General features: G+C 39.8%; 1 protein-coding gene across 1 annotated transcript in view; it reads left to right on the top strand.

The window, feature by feature from the left end:
• The first annotated feature begins 11,128 nt into the window (after window positions 1-11,128).
• The window catches only part of MYLK (myosin light chain kinase), a 181,923-nt gene continuing 165,119 nt past the window's right edge, over window positions 11,129-27,932 (top strand). The window contains exon 1 of the mRNA XM_088519567.1: window positions 11,129-11,163. The gene's annotated coding sequence lies outside the window, so the exon portion shown is untranslated. The remainder of the gene's footprint in view (window positions 11,164-27,932) is intronic.

Genomic DNA, 27,932 nt, shown 5'->3' with positions numbered 1-27,932 from the left:
GCCAGCCATAAATTTGATGTCATCCGTATCGTCTGTTATTACAGTACGGGTTTTGCTAAAACTTGGTCTCTCCAGAGCAATTGTAAAGGGCCTGTTGAATGTGCTACAAGGTCTGTCTCTAATAACATCTTCATTATGTTCTCTGCAAACAGAAGAGTATACTAATTGCCAGCCTGACATCTCATTTGGCTGCATGAACAAGCTACTGAACACTAATTTATGAATGGAAACTTGAAAGGATCACTTGCAACCTGCTACATGAAAGAAAAATCAAAAGCTCCAACTGAAATGCATTTGTGTGTCTGTTGTTGCCATTGCTATTAGGAATGGAAAACAGGAAGCTGATGTAGAATTCAGATTTAATTTTTCCAAGGCTCTTAACTAAATTCTTAACTAATTTCATACATGTTTTTGACTCTGAAGTTTCAGTAGCTGCTCCCTATATAAAAGCTAGAAATAACAGGTTCTCCTTTAATAGGAGGAAATGAAAGGATTGAGCTCTACACAAATGAGGAGATTAGAGTTCCATGATGTATATACCCTTTAATTGATGCTGGAAACCAAACCTCCTAGAATAATCTTAACTCTCACTTGTGGTGAGCAGAAATTCTAGAAAAAAAAAATCCCTTAGTGACTTATTAACAAAGGCTTTTCAGGTTTACTGGAATTTATCATGTGAGCCTAATCTATCTTTTGTTCATCCAGTTGGCAGGCTTTAAGGTTTAAAAGGGTCTACAGAAACACCTCCCCCAGACTCCTCCTTTAATTAAAGAGGCTTGGTGCATTATTTACCTTGAAGTCTTCCATTTATGTGGGAAAATGAACTGGGATTAACATATTGTAAAATATTTGTGAACACTGCATTGTAAATTGAGAAAGAGAAAAGAGACAGAAACTTTGGCAGTAACTTCAAATTTGCACTGACCTATACAGCTGTCATATTCATTCAGAATATCTAAGAATGAGGCCACTCCTACATAAATACTAAAAGACAAATACAGGTGTGTAACTCTACAACTAATTTCATCTCTGCTGTAGGTGCCTTAAGAGCTTTGATGTGAGCTGGTCTTATCTGTTTCCCTGGGAGCTCTAAAGTGACTGGATCAGGCCTTGCATGCACTGATGCTCTCTATTTTTGGCTTTGGTAGTTCAATAAAGACAGACTGGTAGCTGTAGTTCTCTCACTGCTTCCCCCCTTCTCTTCCTCCCCCACTCTATTCATTGTTGTAACTGTGAGCATCAAGTTGCAGATAAAAGGAGTTCTGAGAGAGCAAGGGGATGTGGCCCTTGCCAAAGGCAATTAAGTGCTTAGGATTACAGTGTGCTTTACAAAGTGTGTTCTTGCTGAATCCCTTCCCACTTCTGCTCCCTGGCACACAGCAGTTTGCTGGCACTTACCTTTGCTATAATGAGCCTTAGCATTGCTAAATTTCACTTCAATGTGCCAGCTCCCCAAATAAGTCCAGCAATCATGGTTTCTTATGTTCTGCGGACAATCTTGCTTGGTAATTTTTTAGTAACAGTCAGCTTGGCCTCACCACCTCTTCCATAATTGGATTAAATATGCTCACTAGCCAAATACATGCTCAGTTTAGGGCATCTTACCTCTCAGGCTGAAATGCCATTCATAAACACAGGTTTCTTAGTGCATTTTCGGTGTCTGTGTGACTGATGGATGCTTTCAGTTGTTTCCTTCACCTAGAAACAATTATAATAGACTGTATATTCTGTTTGAAAGTAGAGTCTGTAACTTCAGAGTGGAAGAAGAGATGCTGTAGTTGCCAGTCACATAGATCTGTTGTTGCATCTTCATTTAAACCACATAAATTGCAATTTATGGAGACCTCTTAGCTGAGGAAAAAGAGTGTTGGTGTGTTGCTTTGCACACCCACTGCAGTTTATTTCTAATTGTTGCTCAGTAGGTTAAGGCTGTGGCTCTGAGTTGTCTTTCATTGCTCCTTCTGTTATTCTTCTGCTGTTTTTGCAAAGGAGCAGGATACTACGTGAACAAAATATGTGCCCAAAATGATACAGGGAGTGTGTAGTGGCTGCCAGACCTGCAATTTCACCCCAAAACCTTTTACGTGCTGTCTACACCAGTATAATCCATCTGCCAGTGGGAAAGAAATAGCCAAGTAATAAAAATCAGTATCACAATTGTTATCCCCAGTGAAAAGACAAAGAACTGAATGGATGATGGGGAGACCAAAAACTGAACTGCAGATAGGCATACACAGAGAATTGAGATTTGGATTTATCAAGAGAAAGACACTGGCACTTGATTTGGCATAGGTGTCACCTGAAATATGTTCCACATAATGAAAGGCCTCCTGTCTCATGAGTTACCTATTCATATTTGCCTGGAAGTATTGATTCTTTTATGTGATGTTTGTTTCGAAGGTCCATAAAAGTAATATTCTGAAGGTTGTGTGAGTCGAAGGACCTACAGCTACCAGTTCTTGAGGTTTGATCAAAACTTTGTTGCATTTGATTTTTAAGGTGATGCTGTCCTGTTAAGTGCTATAAATTAATGATATAATCATGGTGCAAAACCAAACCTGATAGATAAAGAAGGTGAGGCAGGGATGTGAAGTTTTTCCTACCTGCCAAGTAGCAGGCACAATTTCATTTACTGTATAAATATGCACTGCAAATAATGAAAGATTATTTGATTTTAATTCCCTATTATAATATATATGTAGCTGTGCTTTTTAAAGGGTTAACTAGTATGAAGTTGCCTATCTTTTAATGGAAAATATATAACAATTCCATGAATACTTTGTCATAATGAAAGCAGCTTGTTAATACTGAAATAGAGAGAGAGAGAAAAAAAGCTGAATATCTCTCCTGAGTAAGGATAAACAGTCTGACTTGGATGGAGAGAAATTGTGAAGGCATATTCTGTAAAAAGCACTCACAAAGCCTAAGTTAGGGAGCCACTGTCTGCATGGTTTTACTCTCTTGATTATATAAAAATTATAGAACAGAAGCAACAAGCAGCCTGCAAATACACAGTAAAGAGAAAAAAAGGACGCCTCCTTTACTCAGGTTATTTATTCTATAATTGTTCTGAACATAAGCTTCTCTTTCCTTTGGTAGGAAAAGAGGAATATATTACAGAAATGCTTCATGACTTGAAGACTAGTCTAGTCCTGGAGGTGAGAAATGAAATATCCATCCCTCATTCGTTCAGTGTAAATTATTGTAGCATTGTTGTGGATATCTCTGTGATACCTGCTTGTATTCAAGCTATTGTTACTTGAACACTGCCCATCTGGCTATGGCGGTGTTAGGGAGTGTATCTGATGCAGAGCACATGAGGCCGTAGCGGAGGGAGCCTGTCTTTGAAATGTAACAGCTGGTGGATGGGTGTCTCGCCCCCAACCTCAGAGCCCTGCAGTTCCACTGACCTTAACAGAGTTGCAGCATTCACGTTTTTCACTAATGTGGGAGCGAACCTGGGCCTATATTCTTCTAACTGGTCTATTTAGCAGCTCTTTTCCATATGCAGTCTCCATGCCAGTGACAGGAGCTTCCTGGAACTGACAAGAAGCACAAAAGACTCTCTTCTCTAAATCACTGGACCTTAAGAATGTTGAAAGGATGTTACAACAAGCCTTATAATACACCATTGTCGGACTCTCTCTGAAGATGCCTGCCGTGGTATCATACCTCTAAGCTTTCCAGGGGGGTGTGATGACCCCACATGGAAGAAAATAGAAGAGTAATGGTTTGGGTGGCTGTGAGGAATTTTATGGTACTACCTCCATTGGCTGTAACTTGAAACCAGCTGGAGGTATTTACTGCTGACTGAATGCACAGAAATAGGAAGCTAGCAAATATTGTATCATATATATCATTTTTTTTCTTTTTAAGAAAGAGATGCTAGCTTGTGTGTCTGTGCATGCCTGTATGCATAGTACTGTCTGACAGGGGAATGGAGGAAGATGGTTTATTTGGTGGTTGTTGTGTTCCTTTCTTAGTACTCATTTTGCTCTGCCCACTTTGTGTAGCAATTCTTTTCATTGCAGTCTGTGCTTGTGAGTAGGGTGAGCACACCTGACCGGCAGAGGGTCCCCAGGGCCTAGAGTACAAACTGCAGAATTCCCTGAAGAGAGTTAGTTGCAAATGACCTAGGTGTTTCTGGCAAAACAGGCTTCAGAGATGTTATTGACTGGTCAAAAATTAAGGGCAGACTTCTGATCAATGATTCTGGCACTGAGGAAAAAGAATACCATAAACAGTTATAAAATCACTTACACAAACACCTTTCACATCTTTACATCTTTTTCCTGGTTTCTTTCCGTATTTTCAGCTTGGCTTGGGGAATTGAATACATGGGGCTGATAGGAGATGCCTCCTCCAACACCCCTTGCAAAGCTGTATCAGCTACAGCAGGTTGCCCAGAGCAGGCTTTGAAAATCTCCAAAGACAGAGACTTCACAGGATCTCTGCACAACCTGCATCAGCGCACAACCACTCTTACAATTAAAAAAAGAATAAAAAATGTTAAAAATTTGTGACGCACTGAGACTGAGGTTACACTCCATCCATCAGAGCCCCCCTGGTGGGACACGGAGGTGGGCTGTATTACAGTTTTCTGCTACTTCACCTGCACTTACCTGCAATCAGTTGCTCTGCTCCCACTGGGGTGTCCCTGCCCTGCCAGTCATGCTCACCCATGGCGCCTGGGTCCCTTTTGGCAGGGAGGTTCCCCGCAGCGCGTCTCCAGCCCCAATGGCTACTGCTGTTCTGTTATTTATTTATTTTCCCCAAAAAGCACGTGAATCAGGCTGTCTCCCGCCCAACGGATGCTTTGGCACGCTCTGGCAAAGCTTCGGTGTCTGTTGGTTTCCTTTGGCTGCCAGTCACCTGGTTTGAACTGACTGAAACCGGTTCAGGGCGGTTCATGCCAGTCCCAGCGCTGCAGCCGCTGCTGTGTAGGACTAGTCTGAGGATCACCTGCCCTCAGAACCAGCTGGAACCGGTTTGGGGCAGTTTGTGCTGGTCTCAGCGCTGTAGCAAGTGCTGCTCACTGCTTTCCCAACGGTCTGGAACTGGATGAGGGGGTTCGTGCCCATCTCATCTGCAGCTGCTGCGGTGCGGTGCAGTGCGGGTTGTTCCTGCCTGCTGTCACAGGGTCCTCCCTGTGACAAGAGTGTGGGGATACAGCTGTGGGGTGGCAGCGTGTGTCTGGCAATGGGACCCAGCCATCCTCAAGGATGGGTGAGGAGATAGACCTGCGCAGTGATGTCCTGTGGGAATGTCTGGTCTGAGCGGCTCTGATTTATAATCCGCAAATAGGGATTTGGGAGTCCGGGTTGACAACAAGTTAACCGTGAGTCAGCAGTGTGCCCTCGTGGCCAAGAAGGCCAAGAAGGCCAATGGGATCCTGGCTGCATCAGGAGGAGCGTTGCCAGCAGGGTGAGGGAGGGAATCCTGCCCCTCTGCTCAGCGCTGGTGAGGCTGCACCTGGAGCATTGGGTGCAGTTCTGGGCTCCCCTGTACAAGAAGGACATGGAGCTTCTAGAGAGGGCCCAGCAGAGAGCCACGAAGAAGATTAAGGGAGTGGAGCATCTATCGTATTAGGAAAGACTAAGCGAGCTGGGCCTGTTTAGTTTGGAGAAGAGAAGGCTGAGAGGAGACTTGACCAATATGTTGACCGCCCCCTCACCTGAGGGGTGATTGTAGGGAGAATGGGGCCAGGCTCTTCTCCATGGTGGCCGGTGACAGGACAAGAGGTAACAGGTTTAAGTTGAAACATAGGAAGTTTAATCTCCATATGAGGAAGAATTTCTTTACTGTGAGGGTGACAGAGCCCTGGAACAGGCTGCTCAGAGAGTCTCCTTCTCTGGGGATCTTCCAAACCTGCCTGGATGCCACCCTGTGCCTCGTGCTCTAGGTGTCCCTGCTGGAGCAGGGGGGTTGGACTAGAAGAGCTCTAGAGGTCCCTGCCAACCTCAACCATTCTGTGATTCTGTGATTTGAACCCAAATTTTATAGCAGTTTTTGGGAACTTCTTTGCTCAAGTTAAAAATTTAAGGGAACGCAGCCATAGGCATTTGGATTGGGGCTGTTTAGTGTTGAGTAAAGTGCATCTCACGTTAATTAAAAATCAATGTGGCTGTTTAAGAGATTCCTAAACTTAGCTAAAATATTGCTTAATTTTACAAGAACTCATGCTATGATGTGTTTTATTTCAGATGACTAATAAACCATTTAGCTGCATCTATTAAGTTCTAACCTATGAAACTCTAAATTGTATTCTTTCTCAAAGTATTTCCAAGTGACAGCTGTGGACACTGAGGTTCAGAAGCAGTTTGAATCCAAGTGTGGACATGCTTCCTGATCAGATCATTGCATCTAAATCATAGGACAGAAGGACGTGGATGGTCCAAGAGTTTCCTAGGTAAAACAGTATGGGCTTTGTGTCTTTCTCTGAATGTGTTTTTTTGTTTTAATCTTCCCCTAAAGCAGTTCATGACAGTAGAAATCTTGATCTTCTTAGACTCAACGTAGATTTCTCTAACTGAAAACAATTACTTCATCCATGCTGTTTGCGATAGCGAATACAAACCTAAATGTACAAGGAGATTTTAGTGCTCGATACTCTATCTTGGATGAATTATAGTTTTCTGTCTCAGAATAGCATACTCTGTGTGTGTGAGTCCCAATTTGACTGTACAGTTGGTTTGGCCACTAAGGTAACCTGCTTTTTGGAACTGTTATGATAGTCCATCAGAGCACTGAGTAGGATCCTGTACAGGTAACAGATATTGGAGCTTGTATTAGAGATGCTTGTTATTGATAGTGGTATGGATGTTATAGTAAGAAGTGAACTGTATTACTAAAGCTAAGAGAGGAAAAAAAAATGCTCAGTATGTTTCATGCCTGTTCATGCCCATTATGGGTTGTGTGATGATTGGAATTTGCTGTATACCTTCTATATGCCAGTGCCTTTTTAGCTGGTTTTATTAAAAGCATGAGGTTTTGAGACTGACTGCATCAGGAGTAGCCATAAGAGGCATCTTTGTCCAACTTTGCTATTTTTTGATCTTTGTTGGATATAGAGATTCTCCCCTCCCTCCCTCCACCCCAAAGAATGAAATGAAAATATTTTCTTTTAAAACTGTAAGGGTTACAAGATAGCAAGGAACTAAAATGAACCTCAAGACAAAGATTTTATTGTATTGAAGATAAACTCTCTGTAATTGGACTTCTTGTGAGGTATTTTCTGCTCTGCCCGAGCTTATATTTCACTCACAAGACAGGAAATACAGCTCTGATGATTAAATTTTTTGAGCTATAAATAACTTACTGTTTTCAAAGACTGCCCAGCTCTGTGTATCTGAAATGAAATTATTTGTGATGAATTAAAAAATTAAATGAAAATCTTGGTTTACCTGGAATGTTAAGGTGATTATTTATAGATGTCTGTAGTGATTTTGCAGATGCAAATGGTGCTTTTTGGGAGGAAGGGTGTTAAAAGAGAAGTTCTGGCACCTGTGTTTGGTCTAAATCGTTTTATTTCCTGTTCTTTGTTGTACTTGTTCCCTCTGCACTGTGAGCAGTAATGTTTGCTTTCCATCCGCTTGCTCTTTTGTTAACATTATAATAGAGATGAAATAAAATAATAAAATGTATTCAGAAGCTGCACAGGAGGAAGAATAGCATCAATATGTATTTTTATTGCGTTTATTATGTATAATTATCGTTAGTCCCTAAGAAATAGTGGGCAGCCTGTTATGTTGCTATGTTGGAAAAAAAGCAGGTATCCGATACTGTATTCCTGTGCTAAGCCATGCAGTGAATTCTGGTTTGGTTGTCGCAGTGGCCGGAGGTTGTTTTCTGAAGCTCTGATGAATCCTGGCAGTTGCTTATCCTCAGGAAGAGGTGCTGTGTGTAGGAATGCTGAGTCTAGCCAAGAAATAAATAACGTTAGAACTGCCTCAGTCTTCCAGTTAGTCTGGTATTGTCTGACAAGGCAATAGGAAATCCTTGAACAGACACTTTCCTACATCTACTTCTCTCCCTACCTCCCTGGTTTCCACAGGTCTTGTGCTGGGAATATTAGAAAATACGTACTTTTAGTCTTTTTAGTGTCCATTTATTGACCTGTTATCCAGTTTGTTTAACCCACTTTTAAGTCCTTTAAGTCCTCTGCCTTTGCAGCCTCCTATGACAGCAAGTTCCAGAAGTTTATAACCTGCAGAGGGAACAAGTACTTTCTTTTATCTTTTTAAAGGAATCTCCTGCTAGCATCAGTTATTTGCTTCATTTCCACTAAGTATGCCTTTCTCTCTATATCCTTCTTCAGTGGGGAGACCAAATTGCTGGACTGAACTACCTGAAATTTATCAACACGAAAGTCTACCTGACATCTTTTTGTCTGGTTGGTTAGCTTTGTGAAGCCCTTCTGGAGTTCCTCTCCATCTGCACCACACTTGACTTCTGCACAGAGCTTAGTGTAATCTGAAGAGCTGGAGATTGTAGTCTTCATTCACATTTGCAACTAATTGGAAGATGCTGAATAACAGCAGTCCCAGCACTGATTGCAAGGTCTCTGATGCTGACTCTTTTCCATCTTAAAAAAGCATCTGTTAAGCTTTATGCTTTGTTTCCTTACTCTTTGTGATGGCCTTGCCTGGCCAGAGATGGAAGTGAGACTCCCCAGTCTGTACTTCCCAGGGTCTCCTCCACAGGAGCCTGTCAGCCCCTGAAGCAGAGGTTCTCTGAAATGCAGGGGTTCACACATTAGCTAGCAGTTCTGTAATTTCACATTTAAGTTTCTTCAAAACTTATGTGAATGCTGTTCTGTCCCAGCAATTCATTAGCATCTAACTTTCTTGTTTGGTCTAGTATTTCCTGAATCTGTTCCAGATCCACTGGTCCATCCACTATAAACTACGCAATGGGAATGGAAATCTACCCATCAATTTTGGCAGTAAAAACTTATGTGAAAAATTCACTGAACTTCTCTGCTACATCTTTATCATCCCTGTCTGCCCTTTTTACTCCTTTGTTAGCCAACAGTCTAACTGGCTTCTTGGTGTTGATGTATTTAAAGAACTGTTTGCTATCAGCGTGAGCATCCTCTGCCGACATGTTTTGGATTGTTTTTTCAGCCCTTTTAATTTCCTGTTTATGTTTGAGTTGCCGTGTTTTATGGGCTTCTCTGTTTGCCCTTAGGCAAACTATCCATTTTTTAAAAGCTAATCTCTGCCCAACAATACCTCCTAGTTCTCCATTAGGCCTACTGCTTTTGAATGTCTTTTAAAGAATTTTTACTTGCCACATGCCTACATAGATCACTTCGTCGAACCTCAATATTTGCTGTTTTTTAGCACCAGTGCCATTCGTCACATTACCTATCAGGCTACCTTTGTAGCTTTCTCTGATTTAAGTTGTACTCTATATTAGAAGTGTGACTTCCACTGGAGAACTGTACATGGGGCTAATATAATGACTGGTACTATACTGTTGCTTTCATTTCCAAATAGGCCAAGGCTGCTGGGGTATTTCTGGATGTCCTCATGTGTTAATATATCACAGTTACGGATAGGCATTAATGAAAATTAAAATCAGTCTGTGTGAAAGCAGTTAATTAAAATTTGAGAAGCACAAGCTCTGTGTGAGGCTGTTTTGGGGGGTAATGCTGCTACGTAATCTCTTTTGTCTATAGTGTATGCGGTGATGATTAAAACTTCACGCTTACGTGTATTCTATCCCAGGGTTTCATAAAATTAAACTCCCTTGGACTGGAAACATCCAGAAAGAGGGTAGCCTTGCTCTTCCAGTTTTGCAGACAGGGATATAACCTGAAGGAAGATACCTTGAAATTATATGAAAAGTTTCTGTAGAACATGTTTAGAAGAGCTGAAGTTTCTTTATATTAATTTCTATGCAGTTACTGGAAGACTTTCTTCTGTAAAGCATGTGCCTACGTTTGAAGGATCCATACAGAAATGTTTTTTTCTGCAGAGACACTTAGAAGAGCTGCTTGCTCAGATTCTATCTAAAGTTGAAAGGAGATACACTAAACAAATTATAGTTGATTAATACTGCTTAGGTGCTTCAAATTAATATTGACCAAGAGCAGCCAGATAGCCAAAAAAGCTATTGTTATACTCTCTTTGTACTGTATCAGTGAAGTTGTGTATTGCTTTTATTAAGAACATGGGAAAGAGGTTTTCTGGGCTATTTCCTGTCCCTGCTATCTCAATCTCCTTGCATCTTATAAATCGCCTTGCCTAAATCTTCCAATCTTCTTTCAAATCTAGCTATGTGTCTGTGCTTTGTTGAAGGTCTTAGATTCAAGCCTGGACCAGAAGGCTGTTGGAAATGTACATGCTTCTTTCTGTGCGAGTCTGCAGCAGTGAAATATATACATGACTTTGTTGATGAGTTGCGGGAATCCCCCTTCACATGAGCAGCTAAATAATGAAGTAGAGTTGTATATTTTATAAGTTACTACAAAAAATGAAAGTGAAATTGTCCAGAGCAGTGTTTTCATCAAAGGTGACTGAAATAACATCTGTGGTGAAAACCTGTATCTCATTATTTCATTATGATATATGGAAGGGAAATAATGTCAAATGAAACAGTCCTCTGTCATAAAGAGAAACTGGACTTCACAATACAGTGTTTTTATGTTTGTTTTTGCAGTTTCATTTCTTATTAATAAGTTTCATTAATGTTTTCCCATCAAATAAATTCCTAGTGACTGTTTGTTAGAGTGTTTTGTGATCATTGGGGAACTGCTTGCCAGTGGAATTGCTCTTTATGCCAGGCTCCAGAAGGATTTTGCTTCTTATCTAGTGTGTGTATTTGTATTTTATCTTACTTTTTTGTTTAATTTTCTTATTTAATTTTACGATCATAGCAGTAAGCTTGTATGGCCAGTCTGGCCAGACTTGGCCAAATATCAGTTATCTGATATGTAGCTGTTAATAATTTCAACGGCATTTTTTTTATATATATATAAATGTAAAATGCATCCCTTAATGTGAATTTCTACTAGATAGATTTTTACTAGGATTTCTACTAGAGCTTTTCAAATGGTGTGGCCAAGCAATTAGTTCTTATTTTCATCACCTCGTTTTAATTTTTTTGCAGAGGAGAAGTATCAGAGCTGGATGGGGCTTTGCTAAGGTCTGAGTAAAGGTAAGCAAGGTGAATATTCTGAATCTGTGTCTGAATGCAAAGGTGCCTTATTTTAGCATCAGCTTACAAGTTCACTGGATAAAGCTTCCAAATGGATACTTATATTACTTGTAATCTGAATTTAGTCTAGGTTTGGCTTAATTTATTGCAGAGGAAGAAAAGTTACTTTTGAATGCAAGTGTGCTCACAAGAATATTCCTGTTTTATTAGGCCTTTAAAAGCTCTTCCCTCAAACTGTACATTTTCATCCAGAATTTTGGGGATTCATCAGAGAATTAGAATGTGAATTGTCTATTTTCAAGCTTCATTCTCTGTGAATCTCTAATGTAAGACCTTGCTCTGGACTTATGTCAACATTAGTTCTGTTGGCTTAATTGGATTAATTAAGTCAAAAATATATACTTTGGATTGGAACCTAAAATATGTATCTTCTGCAACAAAAGACTGAATTAATGTATAGGCTTTTTCAAACGTAAATTTTGATATCTGTAGTTATTTCATCATATTGTTTTTCCTTGAATGCTATGTCTAAAGAAGACAAAAAATAATTCAGATTTCTATAAATCTGGCAATGAAGCTGCTACTATCATATGTTGAAAGCTTGTACTTTGTACAATAATTGCCCCTTTTTATTTATTACCTGGTCTCCTTATCTCTTGCGCCTTCTGGATGACAGGGTTATTTTTCATCTTCAAATGAGAGAATGGGAATATGCTTTCTAGGAAAACTTCTTTGCAAGACTTCCAGACTTACAGGAGACAGATTTCTGGAAATGAAAAGTGAACTTACTAGAAAAAAAATAAAAGCGTTGAACTGTTTGACAAATACTGAATCTTAACTTGTAAGAACAAACTTGAGTTTGGGTTCAGTGTCAGGACATGTTGCAGCTATTTTGAACAGTTCTGGTTAGCTTTGTTGCAGAACAAGGGCTGACTAATCCCTTTTGCATTATGAAGTTATATAGTACAGCAGTAAACTGAGTTGTATTATGCCAGCTGCTGTGTGAATACTGAGAAAGATCTTGTCACTGCCCCCAAAGAGTTTTGCCTCAGATAATGAACGACTGCTTGCTTTTAGTGAGGTGATTTACTTATCTATTTTATTAATGGAGAGCTGTACTGATCTGATAAAACTGTATAGCTGTGATTCATTTATTTGCCATGGCTTCTGTTCTTTTTCCTTAATTTTCAGGAGCCTGTGTCATTTCATTGCTCTTATAACATGCTCAATAACTTGTGTTGTTAAAATGCATCTACCAGAGAAGCACCTACTTTTTATTTGAGGGGACCAAGACCCCATGCAAAACTTTTTTTCTGATTTGTTATTGTTTCTTATGCTTTAAAAGAAAACTCTAAATCTGGACTTCTGCAGCTTCAATTTGCATCCCAAAATTTTGGTATGACTTTGTCATACCAAAAAGTGACATAACTTTACTACCAGCTACTACTAATCGGCTTCTGAAAGCATTCCTGCTTTGTGTGATCAGAAATCTTAATAACCATTTTAAACTGAACTTTTAACTTTCTTTATATATCTTTTTTTCCCCAATCCCCCAAAAAATTATCTTGGCACTTTTCATCTTCTCCAGACTCTTTCAATGCCCTTTTAAGGAATTATATGGATAACTTCACAGTCAAGCCAAAAAAGTCTTGTGACTTTCGATGGCTCATGTGTGAGAACACTTGCATTTGCTTCAGTGAAGTGGGAGACATTTTCCGTTGTGTATGTCAAATATACTGGAAAGCCTTACCGCCCTTCAAAGCCCCCTGAAATGGTAAATTTAAACTCAAACATTGGAATAAAAATGCTAATGTTGGATGTTTTCTAAAGAAAAAGAAAACAAAGGAGAGGAAGAAGAGCTAACACTAGGCCTTGGGGACTGATCTTGACTGCGCCTTATTACCACAGCCTTATCCTTTCCAGTTCGTAAAGATGCTGGCAGTTATTGAACTCTGGTGTGATTAATGCATTGGAGAGATGCCTATAGATTGTGGTAATGATATTGTTTCCAGCTGGTTTCCTGGCAGGCTGATTGGCAATAGGATGTCATTTTTGCTGTGGTAGGGGGGAGTAGCATGATTTTTTTTACTTTTTTGTTTTTTCTTTTTTTATGGAGCTTGTCTGCGCAAATAAATACCAGTCATTGGGTCAGTCTCTCTGAAAAACGGTAGCCTTGTGGTAAACTGAATTCTGTAGATTTATTGGAGTCTATAGAGTAATACAATAAAGGGATATATCCCATATCACTACCAGAGATTTAAAAGCCCTGCAATACCTGCTTCTCCTTCAGTCAACATGGAGCTCTTGTCATTTGAAGCTATCTGCATCCAGTGCATGTGGAATACATGGAATAATCTTTGGTGTGTTTCTTGTGGCACATACAGGATTTCCTGGGGCTTCAATTGATGAATTCAATTCAGTTGATGTTTCAGGCAGCAGCTGTAAGAGATTCCTGGGACACTGCTCTTCAGGAATTGTCTTCCTGTATTTTGTGCTTCAACCAAGGACCACTGATCAGTCTCAGTACAGGTATAAGAGAGTTCATAATAAATCTATAACTAACATTGTCTGAGGGAGCTTTTTAGGTCATGCTGTTTCACTGTCACTAGCTAGTTTTAAATTTAATTTAAGTGTGTCTAGATAGGCTGTTTCCCATGCAAACAATAGTGTGCATACATTGGATGCGTTATAAGGAATTATATGGAAAATTCAGTGTTGTTTCCTCTTCACCTGTCTTTGCATTTCGGTTTCACACTGCATCTACATAAATGCATGTTGCTACCTATGAGCACGTTTGATTTCCTAAACTGCTTTTCTCATCTACTGATCTTTTTTGATATCTTCAGTTTAAAAAAACATCTGATGAAGTGATGCATTGTGCTGACCTTTGGACGCAGTATGCCCCCAGTGGCTAGCACAGGGAGTGCTCTTTGGAAGGGAGATGCTCTAACTCTACAACTATTATTGACTGCTATTGTACACACTTTTATATAACCTAGAAACACCATTATCTGTTGGAATTTTAGCACTAGAAGAGTGGGAGATGATAAATGGTGATAGAATGAAAAGCCTTGGCCACAGTTTCAAACTTTAATAACAGTTTTTGTTGCAAGGAGGCTCTGCGATTGCACTGGTGATGAGCCAGGCCATGCTATAAATCTATAATAGAGAGAACTAACTAGTAATGTTCTCTGAGGTTGAGATTCTTGCAGCAAATGTGGTTCTTATTGAAGTATCACTTCTCCTTCCAAGAGGACTGGCAGATGGCTCTTCTACTGCTTGGCCCAGCAAAGCTGTCACTTAGTGTTTCTCCCTTAGTTATTAAAATAATTTTCCTCTAGCTCATGAAATGGAGTATTTCATTTAGGCACAGGTTTAAGGGTGGGATAAAATTTGCTGTGGCCTCTCTGTAGGCAGGGTACAGAGTGGCAAGGAGAGGTTTATGGTTTTGGCAATGACTCACTTATTTGCCTCACTTAAGTTCCATCTGTGCCCTATCCCTCATCCATTTTGCTGATGAATCCTACCTGCCTCTATACTTAGGCCAGTAGAAAAGCTGTAGGAATAAGAAATGATGAATATGAAACACAATGGGAGAAAGCTGACCTCTTCTGCCAAGGTTCCAAATCAACTTAATCCCTAATGCAGTTCCAGGGATTTGCACAAATCTGACTCAGTGTTCGCATGCGGTTATCAGTGGCAACTGCCTGCATAATCTCAATTGAAAAAAAGACTAGAATGAACTAGAATGAACTAGAATGAAGGCTGAGAGGAGACATGATCAGTGTCTATAAGTACCTCAAGGGAGGCAGTGAGGAGGATGGTGCTGGCCTCTTTTCAGTGGTGGCCACTGATAGAACTAGAGGAAATGGCCATAAACTAAAGCATCAAAAATTCCACAGGAACTTAAGGAAAAATTTCTTTACAGTGAGGGTGACAGAGCACTGGAATAGGTTGTCAAGAGAGGTTGTGGAGTCTCCTTCTCTGGAGATCTTCAAAACCTGCCTGGATACCACCCTGTGCCACGTGTTCTAGGTGACCCTATGTGTGCAGGGGAGTTGGGCTAGATGACCTCTAGAGGTCCCTGCCAACCTTAAGCATTCTGTGATTCTATGATTCTATGAACCTGGCCTCTGGAGAAAATATACATAAATGTCATTGGCTGGTGTTTTCTGTAGGAGAAGAACTGATTCAGTAGTGGATTCACTGCTATGGTTGTTGGGAGGAAAGTGTGGCATCTTGGTTTAACCTAAACCAAGAAAATCTGAAATAAAGTTTTAAATCTAAAGCTTAATTCCTAAAGCTATGAGCAGAGAGGGGGAAAAGGGAAGTGTATTTCAATCAGCGTAAAGGAGTAAAGGAAATGCAAATTTGAAATAACTACAACAAAAGTAACTAAACACCACTGAGTACTGCTTGTGCATTGTGCTGTTCCTGTCTCCACTTGACACCTTGCTTGATGGAAGTGCAGAAATAATAAATTAAAAAAAAAGTGGGGGGGCTGTTTAAGTTGTAAGCTTTCTGTCTGTTTCACCTTTTCTTAAAGTGTACATCCTGTTAGAAAGCATACAGGGATTTTAATGAGTTTTGTCATGAAGCTCATTTGGATGATTAACCACAACAGCCTTGCTATTTATATTTGTTCTCCTTATGATCTTCCATAGCTATAACATGGCTTGGGCTACTGTGTCGGGCCTCTTTCTCCTTCTCGTGCAAGATGATAAGACACTCCTGCCTCCCCAATATTACTAGACATTCTGGTACAAGAGAGAAGGATATTTTGTAATCTTCCTTTAAATTATAGTAATGGGCAGTGTTAAAAACAAACAAACAAACAAACAAAAGAAACAAAAAGTTTGGTTGCAATGAGGGAAACACAGATTTGCCCTCTTTCATTTACATAATGGCACCCTAAAGCCTCACAGCTCTCCTGTTTTCCATTCCCCCAAAAAGTATTCTGATATTTGGAGATTTTGTAAACACAGATTTTGGGATTCCATGTGCATCTGGAACTGATAAACCATTGGTATTACAGAGATGTAACCCCTGATACCTCCAAATTCCACAGAGAGAGCTTACGGGCACATCTGATGTAGATGCACACAGATTCCTAGGAGCTGAAAGCGAAATTAAGTGTTTGCTCTTGAATGGGTGGAATTTTCATTGAAACTTATGTCATGGGGGGAAAAAGAGGGAGGTAAAAAATTACATAGTCCGCTTGGCAATAAATACAGCCATAACACTTCTGCACTAGGAACTAAAGAGATCTGGGGAAAAAAAAACCAAAAAACAAACAAAAAAAATCAACCTTTCAGGCAGCATTAGTGAGGGAGAGAATCTTTTGGAAGAGACACAGTAGAGCAACAGGATAGAAAAAAAAAGAAAGGGTGGAGGGAGAGGACTCTGACAGAATCTTAGATTAGTTGAGGTTCAATGAATGGCTTTGTTGAAAACTCAAGAGGAGAATTTAAATAGAGAAAGCCTGATAAGGTGCAGGGCATCACAGATCTGTTTCCATAGTGACATTGTTAAACAGAAGCTTAAACCCACAAATACCACTACAGCTGAATTCTGGAAAAGATACCAGTCTTCTTTTGCGGATATATGGCTGGTTTTTGCTAATGTAATGCTTAATTAAATGGATTTGGGAAGAGGTGTGTATGGGAGAACAGGTGGTTAGACAGGTAATTAGCTTGAGGTACTACTGCTTCCTTCTAGCTCTTGTTTTTTTGCATCTTTGTACTATCTATCTCCACCCTTTTTTACTTTGACTGTTGGCATTTTTGCAACCAACCAACCAAAAATTGTCTGTATTTACTCTCATTTGACAGGAAGATGCAATTAAACCATTTATTTAAAAGTGGGCTTGGTGTGAGTATGGCCCAGCCAATACCCTTTCTGTTTCATGCTGCCTACCCTCCTGGTAATCCTTATCCACTGGGAAATGCATTGAGCATCACCTTATTTTCATATTTGATTCTTTTTCCCTTTGAAGAGCAAGGTCAGGCTCTGGCAGGCCCTGGTTAGAAAAAAAGCTGATTCACGCTAAAAATATTGTGGTGTTAATTTTCCTTTCTTTTGCCTTCTGCAAATTACTTTTCTGGAGATTTTTTTAGTAAATTACACTCTGAAAATAAGTATGAGCTTCTGAGTTACAGCTGTACCATCCAAATTATGAAACACACCAGTCATGCATGTCTAAATTATGATACCTTTTTTTTAAAAAAAGTATTCTTAGCAAAAAGCAATTCTTGGACTCTGTTGAATTTTTGGTGACCAACTGAATAAGCAACCTGATAAGGACTTACTATAGTCATGGGGGGAACAATTGGGTGAAAAAACTTTCTGCTTCTTTAGAAGACTGGTTTCAGTGCCAGGAAAGATTGAGGCGATATGGAAATACCAGTCTTTAAGAATGTTTAGACCACTCTCATTCAGAGTTGATCCATTCCATACTTTGATTGAATCAACTGATACTTAAAGCTGTCATGACTCTTCCTACCGCAGTGTGAGAGACCATGCAAAGCCATTAGAGTTGCACCCAATCTGGATCTGACTGTAAGCCTATAATCATTAAGGAGCACAGGCAGTTGGAAATGGAAACATTATTTACTCACTGAGTCTATTGAATGAGGGAAAATTACATAGGAAAGAGTTTTGGCTTCAGTGAGGTAAATCGATTTTTTTTTTCTAAATTGATTAATTGGCCCAAAACTTTACCTATCAAATAACTTGAATATGTTTTGCAAAGTATTAATTTTCTGCATCTTGATTAAACAGAAGACATGTATGTATGAAGATGTGCTCCTAAGTATGGTGTTCAGAAGCAGAAGGAATAAAAACAATGTGAAAATGGAGTGTCTTAGCATGAACATGCTAGCTTATATAGACAGTTCTACTTAGGCTATGTCTTTCTTTTCGTTACAGAAACAGTTCTGTACAAATGTCCTGTAAAGGCACAAATCTACACTGTGATGATTTAAAATAGATCTTGAGGGGAATCAGTTGTGGGGAAGAAGTTACTCTCCCTCAAACAGTGTGGAAGCTAAAAGTCAATTTTAACTAAACATTGCTTTCAATGAAGGGTGCTATTTTATACTATGCTATTGTGTATAATCTTAAATTCTGCAAATGAATGGGTAAGTGAAAATTTACTCTTCAGCTCAGTTCTTCACTTTCCAAACAGATTTTGCTATTGTGAGTCTCCTGCTGAGCTCGCCTCATTTCCTTCTTAAAGGGTGGGAAAATGTCAAAGATTTAATGTATAGTCTTGCTACTGAACTATCTTATCTCAGTACAGAAAGGAATTGTATTAGATGGGAAAAGTTTTATCAGTGTAGATTATATATCTTATTAAAGTATGAAGGATGATAACAGGATCAGAAATGGAAGCTGTGGGAAATACTCTTCCCAGTATTGTTCGTTTATCTTCATCAGCTATATAGATGCTGTGAAAAAATGCACCTCTAAATTGGGATGAGGCAGAGGTTGATGCACTGAATGCTAGAGCTTCAGTCCAGAGGGGCCCTGAGAAACTTGAGAGTTAAGCCAACCCTACCTTGTGATGTTTGACAGGGAGTATAAAGCTCCTTGGCAGACTGAGGAAAGTTATCACTCCTCTCTACTTGGCACAGGGAAGGATACACTGGAATATCACACCCAGGTATGTGAACCCAGATATGTGAACCCTCGGTTCACATATCATAAGAGAACAAGAAAGTGGAGATGGTCCAGTTGGTCTGGAAAAATAAGGGGCAGTGACCATGAGTTGCAGCTTGGGTGTTTCAAGTTGAATTCAGCATAGTGCTGTGCTGGAACAGGTTACTCAGTAATGTTTTTTCATCTTTGTGGGTGTATGCAAGGCTTATTTAGATAAAGCCATAGCTGATCTCATCTAGTGTTTATGCTACTTCTGCTTTAACTAGCGTGTTGGTTTAGAGACCTCTAGAGGTCCATTCCACCCACCATTGCTATGAGTATGTTGTTACTAGTTTCTTAGTTTTCTTTTGTTCAACTGCATGTCCAGCATCCCTGGGTAGGATCAAGAAGTCTTATAGCATGTCTCAAAACTGATGAACTTTCCATCTGTTAGGTTCCTTGTATAGAGTTTATAAACTGGGACAGCTCATGCTACTTGAGCTGCTACCAAGCTGTCTCTGTCACTGTGTTTTTTTGGGGAGAGTGATTTGTTTTTCTATGTTGAAAAATTTCTTTTGACAAATGATCTCTATCCATTGATCTTTTATGGAAATCATATTGCCCTGCATCTCTTAGGCTCACAGGATAAGCCAGTGCATTAAACATGCATGTTCTTGATACTCCAACTGGTAACTATAAAATATTTGCCGAGCACTTCGGGTTATAAAATTCCAGTGCTTTTTACTTAAAGCACATAAACACACATGTATTTTTTAAGTGATAAACTTACTCAGTATAGTGTTCTTTGCTTTGGCATGTCCTTTTATTAGAATTCCTTTTTTAGAAGGGATGTGACAACATTTGAACTTTTTGCCCAATTTGTAGAGATTCTGCAATTTTTTTTAATAACATAGTTATTTCCCTTTGAAAATAAAAGGAGTATTGTCTTTCTAACTGCAATCAGAAGTAGTAGAATTCGTGTTAGCTCTTGCTAGACCTAGCATTAGTACTTTTGTTAGTGTCAGCCTGGTTCATGTGGGGGCAAGTAAGATTTTTCTTTATTGAGGTAAATACAGGCTGAACCATACACTGCATTTGTAATCTGTTATGGAAGTCTGCCACTAAATGGGTAATGCCAGAAAGGATCCATATGAACATTTAGATTACCTTCCTGTATAATCAAAGTCACAGAATTCATAGTCTCTCTCAACAAGCTTATTGTTCCAAGCTCCGTAACTGGGGTTGAATGTGTTCTTTGCTACCTACCTTAAATGCTGGCAAGATCTTGATAGTATAGCTGTGTGTGTGCAGTGCCTGAGCCCTGTCTGTGTAATGCTGAGTGCAGGTGCATTCACTGTCTTTTGGATACCAGAGAAATGAAGTGGGATGCTGGGCATGACAAGCACATTTGGGTATGTCTGTTCCAAAGGTTGATCACTTCTTCTGTAAGAACAGAATGCCTTTTACTGGGAAATAATCCTTAATATTTTAAAGCAAGTACACTGAATACAAATATTGTCTTGTTCAGAGTTTCCTTGAGGTAGCAGGTCAGCAGAGACTCCAGTCCAGAGGTAACTTTGACCCTCCCCACTGTGATGTGTGGGCTGCCTTTGCCTCTTAGGGTGTGCTATTGTCATGTTGGTAGCCCCAGTGGCATCAGAATCTTTTGTTTATCTTGCTGTACAAAGCATTAAGAAATACAGCTGCTGGGCTAAGGAGTTGCTACTGAAAGGCACTATTGTTTTTTAGCAGAGAAATGAGAAACTCAGTCCTTGGAAGATTAAATACTTTGCCAAAGGACACTGTAGTTGCCCTTCCTCACACAAATTGCCAACCAAACTGCTTGTGTCCTCTGAAGTGAGGGCATTACTGCAAAACCATGCGGATCTCTTCATAATCTTTTCTAAATGTTTAGTTAGTAAGATGAAAAGGTAAGTACTGGGGAGCACAGGGAGTCTTTCCCTGTGCTGTGGAGGGATGTTTGTGTATGTACTGCTGGAACAGCAGTATGATTTTGCCTTCCGAAAATCTTTGAAAATACTTTCTTCTCCTTATACAGGATTTGATACCTTTGGATTCGGATAACTTTGATTAGCACTGAAGAATTATTAAATTAAGATCTTCCTTAGGTGTCTAAAGAGTCTGCATTGCTTTTGCTTGTTCTGGATGTTTAAAATGAGAAAATGACTTAAAAATCATGCTGTGAGGAGAAAGTAATTAAATACAACGAATAATTTTGCGAAGCAAGTGTCCCACTGTGAAATCTGACACCAGTGTTTTTTTCTTTCTTGGTGGGGGCGCGTGAAAGAGAGGGAGTGTATTTGTGCTCTCCCCTTTCCATTTCTAAGTGATGTGGAAAATGTTGATGCCAAAAAATAGCTAGATGAAATACTGATAAATGTGGGAATCACTTATTTACAACAGAGGCAAATTGGAAGGCAGCTGTTTTTCATCTCTTCTGTTAACTTGGGAGGTGGGGAGGGGTTGTTGAAGAATTGAGCCTGATTTATGTCACCGTATCATGCTCTTGAAGAAGGGAAAAACAAGAGTGCTGAGAGTGAGAATGAAGCGCACAGCATTTCTTCAAACTTCTGTTCATTATAGACTCTTTACTAAGAAATGGAGGGAATGTTTCTTTACAGCCCTTTGTCCCTGCTTTATGTCAAATGTCATAAATGCTAGGGATAATACAAAACTAATTCATATTATGCTTTGATTCACAATATGCTTTATTCCCAGAACAACTTTGAACCTGAAAGACTGTATTAAAATTGAGATCAGTGTTGCCTTATAATCACAGCACCAGGAGGAAGTTGTGATGCTGAGTGTGGTGGCTGAGTTACTTCTTTGTGGCTATCATAGAGGTGCTGTAGTACTGAGTACAACAACTCAACAACTTTGTGGACCTCTCTCATTATGGTAATGGAGAACATAGTTCAAATTCTCATGTAAAACAAATGATCTTGGCATTAGTGTAGATGGTTCATTCAAATGTTTGCTGGGGGGGGTACAAAAGACAAAGTTAGGAACTGGAGAACAGGATAGAACAGGAATACTTCTGGCATCGAAACTCATGCCTACAGTCTGACTGTAGCTCATAAAGACATGATAGAACTAAGAAGGATTCAGAGACAAGCACAAAAAAAAAAAAGGCAAAAAGCAAAAACCAGAAACTAGAAAACCCAAAAAGGTATGGAATGATGGAATGACATTCATGAGATCAGAGTATGGCTAGCACTCTTCAGCTTGGAAAATCTTATTTATTTGGAGGGTAGCAGTGTCATAAAGCCAGAAAAAAAGGTATGGAGGGTGTAACAGGGTAAAGAGGGTGGAATCATTCATGTCTTCTCTTAAATAAAGGGAGAATTCAATTAAAAACAGATAACAAGTTTAAAACATGTTTTTGTTTGTTTTAATTTATTTAAATACAAAACGTGTAATTGACTGTGGAACTCACTTAAAATGCCATGAAGGTGAAAAGTATAAATGGGTTCAGGTTAAATTTTCATAGAAGTTAAACTTGGGGACTATGGAACATGGTGGTCTGGCTTCTTGAATCCATAAACTGCTGATTGCCAGAAGCCAGGAGGAGCGTGTATTTGGGAAAGATCTGCTGTAAGCTCTCTCTGGCTTTATGTGCTCTTTCTCAAGGCATGCACTACTGATGGTCACTCGAGATAGGATACGCATAAGAATGAGACACTGGGGCTTTTTTATGGCTTTTTTTCCCAACATCTCTATCCGTATGATTCTGTTTGCAGATGTTACACTGTGGTGACCCTCCACTTACTGATCAAACCACCTCTCTGTACTTCTCTACTCCTCTCATCAGACATCAAGACATGCAGTAGCTCTATCTGCCACAGCTTCATTCAGGAACTTTTCTACTCATTTTTTCCTACTCATTGGGATTCTATGAGTTTCATCAGAGTGAATGTTTCATATGGTGCTGATCCCCATTCTGCAAGTGTCTCTTCAGGCAGGATTTATTTAGTCACTTCAGCCTTACTTGTCATTTAAATTGCCTTGGAAACTTTTTCCAGTATATGGACTTCTGTTTAGTAGGTAGCTTAGTTCTTGCTTTCCTATATGGGACCCATGCTGCTTTCCAGCTTCTAGCCTTTCTGTTATCCGCTTTTGGCTTTAACTATTTATCCCTCTGAATAGTGGTTGCTGGGAAGTTCCTGCTTTTGTCATGGAAAGGATGGACGAAATGTGGGGTTCTCTTTCATGTTTGCTGTGAATTTCTGAAGAAAGTTTTAGTGTAAGGTATTTTTTCTGTAAATATCCTTTGACAAGTGACAGACAGTTGGGTTTTACGTATGCAAAATGCACTTGGGTTTTTCTTGCTCTGGATTTTGCTCGTTTAATCTTGGAAGTGCCACAGGTGAATTCCAGGTCAATACCAATGTAATATTAGTGGTTTGAGCTGGTGTAGTGAAGCTCCAGGGGCACGCTGGTTCATTAACCTCTACTGTGGAGTGCTCCAAGTGTGTATATTTTTGCTGCTCTCATAGAGGCTGGGAGTGGGAACTTGGGAGTTTCCCACTACAATCAATAGGAAATGGGCAAGTACTTAGCAAAGAGAATTGCTTTCCTTTCTGGTACCTGGCCCACTGCCTACTTTCGTGATTTGTGCAATATTCCAGCTTTCACACTTCTCCAGGGCTGCTGAGGTGATTGCTTTCTTCCCTGGCCATGCGTATTGAAACACAGTCTGCATACAGTGCAAATGTATGCACTTATAGGCATGCCATCTCCAGGGAACTAGGGAGATTGTCTTCCTAAGAAGGATGTCTTGTTGAGACATGTTGTCCTGAGGGAAAGCAAAGAACTGTGGCTTAAACACAAGACTGGTAAACAAATGAAGCATGCTGCTTTAAGAAGCACTAAAGGCTGAGAGGCTAGGCAGATACCACGATTACACTTGCTCTTTTTTTTCTGTGCCTTCCTGTTTCCAGACAAACACTCCTGCTCTCCTAGTTGTGGAGAAATGTTTTAAAATGTGACCAGGATGTAACCACTGCAGCTATAGCCACCTGAGCTGGCAGAGAGCCTGAAACAATAATCCTGGAGGTGTGAATTCCTCCCTCTCATTCAATGGCTGGCTAATTCAAATGGTATTGATACAGCTTTAAAGGTGAACATTAACTGTTTCATTGTGCATCAAAACAGCTAGAAAAAGGGAAGGCTGCGTGATGAAAGTGAGTAGCATTATGTTAGGCAGCCTTTTAAGAGCACAGTGGGGGCTGGAAAACACTTGGCTCTGAATGTGAAGCACAGGTCAGCTCAATTAAAGAAAGTCTATCAATAGATGGGCAGCAGTAAACGATAGAAAATATTAAGTAAACAAGGAGAAAGGAAAAATAGACTTTCCGTCATAACATTTCAGCTGGAGTTAGTCATTCTTTTTCCTGCTGGTGATCTCATGCTCGCCGAATTCTTTGACACTCCTTGCATGTGTAAGGTTTAAGTGCTTGCTGGCTTTAGAGGTAGGACTTATGTAGTCTGCAAGCAGACACCTAGTGTGCTTCCTTCTGATGAAGAGAAGCTTCTGGGATAGGCAAGACCATACTGTATTTTACTTCTGACACAAGTTAAACATACATTTATCTCTTCATAGATGAAAAGAGACTTAGTCTGGCAGAGAGAGGTTGCCATTCATTTGCAATCTGGCTCATAAGGAATTGATATGCCCTTTAAAAAAGACTGTGTGCTAATTGACTGTATAAGCTTTTACTTTAAGGCAGCATGAGCGGCTCAATTACCAGCTTGAGAGGTTGATATATCTAAAATGCATCATCTTTCTATGTGTCAAAAGACTCAATTGCTCTAACTGCTGATTGTTATTAATAATTTCAAATTGCTGTGTGGTTAGAAGACTTCGGTGTTGTAGTATAGGGAAAGGACTGATAGTCTGAAAGTATGTTAGTCTTAAAATTAAGATGAGTGTTATGAAAGTAGAAAAATACAACAGCAAAGCTTTCAAAGATACTTGGGAATAAGAATTATTGAATTAATGCAGAAGTTAATTCTGAAGAGATGAGAAAAGAGTCCCTGGCAACGTTTAGTAAGGGGGCTTAATAGTTAATATAATATACCAAAGTCTCTTAGACTGTGCCCTCCTCTTGCAAAAACTTCTAGTCAGCAGATTCTCAGTGTCCAAATCTGGACATTAATGACATAGATCTTTGCCAAGACTCCTGGAAAGGCAAATAAAAGATTGAGTCCAGAATCCATACGGTGTACAGAATGATCTTATTTCACATCACTGAGGCTCTACTGGACCCGCAGTTATCCCAGGAAGTTTGAATCACTCTTATCACCCTGGATGCCTATCACTGAGCACTGGCCTGCCGCAACTATCCTGCAGACTCTCCCACCCTGATCTAATGGGTCTGTTAACATGTGTCTTACTCTCTGTATAGAAACTCTAAAGCAGTATGAAACTGGCAGTGTGGTTTTCATCTCTGTATATAAAATAATGTCAGGGCCACCTTAAAATCTTCTTGCTTTCGTACTGTGCCTTGAGTCATTATTTTCCCTAACTCTATCACATGCAGTTTCCAAAGGAAGGGGCCAAATGTTGTGAAATTTACTGGAAAAGTTTAAAATCTTTGACCTGTTCTATGTTCCACTTGTTCATTTTTTCTTTGATTATTTTGAGTTGGTAAATCCCTTCACAAGAGCTGTTCTGTCTTTCCTATATTCTTCTGATTGATCCCTTGTCGATCTTTTTCCAGTTGACTATTCTTGGGGACTTCTGATCTTGTTGCTGTAAAGACCTAGGCTGGTTCTATTCCATTACTTGTAAGTGCTGTAAAATTTTTTGAGTGTGTGCAGTATTTCCCAAACTCTCCACACATTTTCCAGTGTCTGAATCTGGTGGCTGTCCAGTCCTCTAAGCTGTTGTGGTGTCTTCTGCTGCCCTAATTGGTCCTGCTGTCTTTGCATTATTAAAATTGACAATCCCGTCTCAGAGATGGCTGTAGTCCAGGGCTGGGTGTGGCAATTCACATATAAAACTACAATACCTCGAAAGCTGTTTGGGACAATAAAGGCATATAAATATGTCAAATATTAATGCCAGGGTTCCTGGAAATTTTACTGTCTCCCCAGTAAAATAGGTCTAGAGATTGGCTTTGTTTCCCTGTGGATGAATTCAGCCAAGATCAGTCCTGTCCAACTCCTTAAGTGACTTGAAAACACTGAGATGAATCGCTTTAAGCACTAATAAGTAATTTCTATTACTAAGAAGAACGTATTCCCTGCCAGCATGGTACTGGTGCTGAAGTGGATTACATTAGCCTTTTGTTTGAAATCAATTGAGTTTACAACTGCACTTCAAAGTCTTTACAGCTTTAAAATAGAGCCAGCAGAAAGTGTTTAACAAGTCAGTGCTGCCCTCGGATTTGTATTGTTCTATCTTTGGTTGTGAGAGGGAAAGGCTTCATTTTCCTGTACTTTCACTTCACCAGGGATAATGCTGCAGAACAATAAGAAGCCTGTTCAGTTGTGCCTTGCCGCTGGTTTGTTGGTTTGTACCTAGGTGCATATCTCTCTTTAGACAACAAATTGTAACCTCTCCAGTATTTCAGAATGTTCTCACTTCAAAGCTTGATCTACTGTGAGATGATGCTGTACTCTCACATTGTTATATTTTTCCAGTACTTTTTCATTGTGATGAAGAATCCCTTAAATAATTTAAGTTTATGGAAGTGTGGAACCTTTGGATTTTGCACACTCTTTTCTTTTTTCTGTGGCACAAAAGAGCACATTCTTTCAGTCACCCAGGGAAAACAAGAGCATTACTTTAAAGAAGGATGCAACTCTCCCATTTTAAATTCATAGTTTTTTAATCGTTGCGAGTGTTCTACTGAAATAAGCAAACCAGAAATCCTTAGCTGAAACATTCTTCTGAGGTGGGGGTAGCCATTTCCCATAAAGTAAGGGCTTCTCCCTTACTAGCACATAATGAGAAGACTTCTGTCAAGATAAGTAGGCAGGAGAGGAATCAGAGTGGATGGGTTAGTGCTGTTGTTTCACCAAATGTTTCTTTGCTGAAACAGAGGGGAAGCACAAGCAAACAACACAATCTTTTACTTTAGTTAAAGGCTACCTCAGACTTGGCCTGCTTTTCATAGCTTCCTTGGTCTGTGTTCAGGAGTGGAGCTTCCTTCCTTCCAAGGGCCACTGACCCGGAATGAGGTGAAGAGAAACATCATCTCTGTGAAGATAAAGATCATAGCCATTTCCGTTTGAGGACTGATGCAATCTAGTTTCTAGTCTGAGAAAGAAGTGTAGGCACTGAGGTAGATCTAGAGTCTTCAAAAACAGTCTCCAAAAATGGGGAGTGCAATTAAACTCACTCTGAATTCTTTGCATTGAGCATGCTGCAGGATGAACTGCAGGTATTTATGGATTTCCCCCAACTTTTCCCTCAAGGGAGGGTGAGAGATGCAGGCTCTTACTACAGAAAGACACTGGAAACACTTGATGTGATGGGCCCTTCCCCAAGAAGTGAAGGACGGCAGCTCATAGCTGGAGTGAGCATCAAGCAGAGTCTGAAGCAGTTGTCTCTCCACACACCTGCAGACTCCTGCGTTATGACTTCTGTGGTGTGAACTGAGACTGGTTTTGCACTTTCCTGCTTTAGCAGGAAAGAATTTTACACTACTCTGTATTTTTCTGTGAATTGCGCTATCTGAAAAAAGGGAACAGCTTTGTTAAACCATTTTGCCAAACATGTCCTCATCCAACCCTTTTCACCCCACTAATGTCTTTCTTGAGGAACCCATACCAAGAGAAACTGTTTGCCCAGTTCTTCCCTGCTGTATCTGTGATACCTCAACACAAAATTTCACCATGCTGGGCAAGTAGAAATAAAGTTAGAGCTGTTTGAAAATACAAAGTACTAAAGCCTTGGTCTGCTCACAGACGTGTAAAAAACCAGGGCTTTGTGCTTAAATGTTGGTAGAACATAACAATATTGCAAAATGATTTTGAATGAACAATATGCAATATTTACAAATAGTTCCTTTTTTTTTTCTCCTGTGAGAGTGCTATTTGCATCTAAAACAAGCTTTTCATTGTAAACACTGGTTTCACTGAGCTGATACAGAAGATGCATC

This window comes from Tinamus guttatus, unplaced genomic scaffold (genome assembly GCF_059628265.1).
Source record: "Tinamus guttatus ecotype Peru unplaced genomic scaffold, ASM5962826v1 Tinamus_guttatus_pri_ptg000060l, whole genome shotgun sequence".
NCBI lineage: Eukaryota > Metazoa > Chordata > Aves > Tinamiformes > Tinamidae > Tinamus > Tinamus guttatus.
This window is presented reverse-complemented; position numbering and strand designations above follow the sequence as displayed.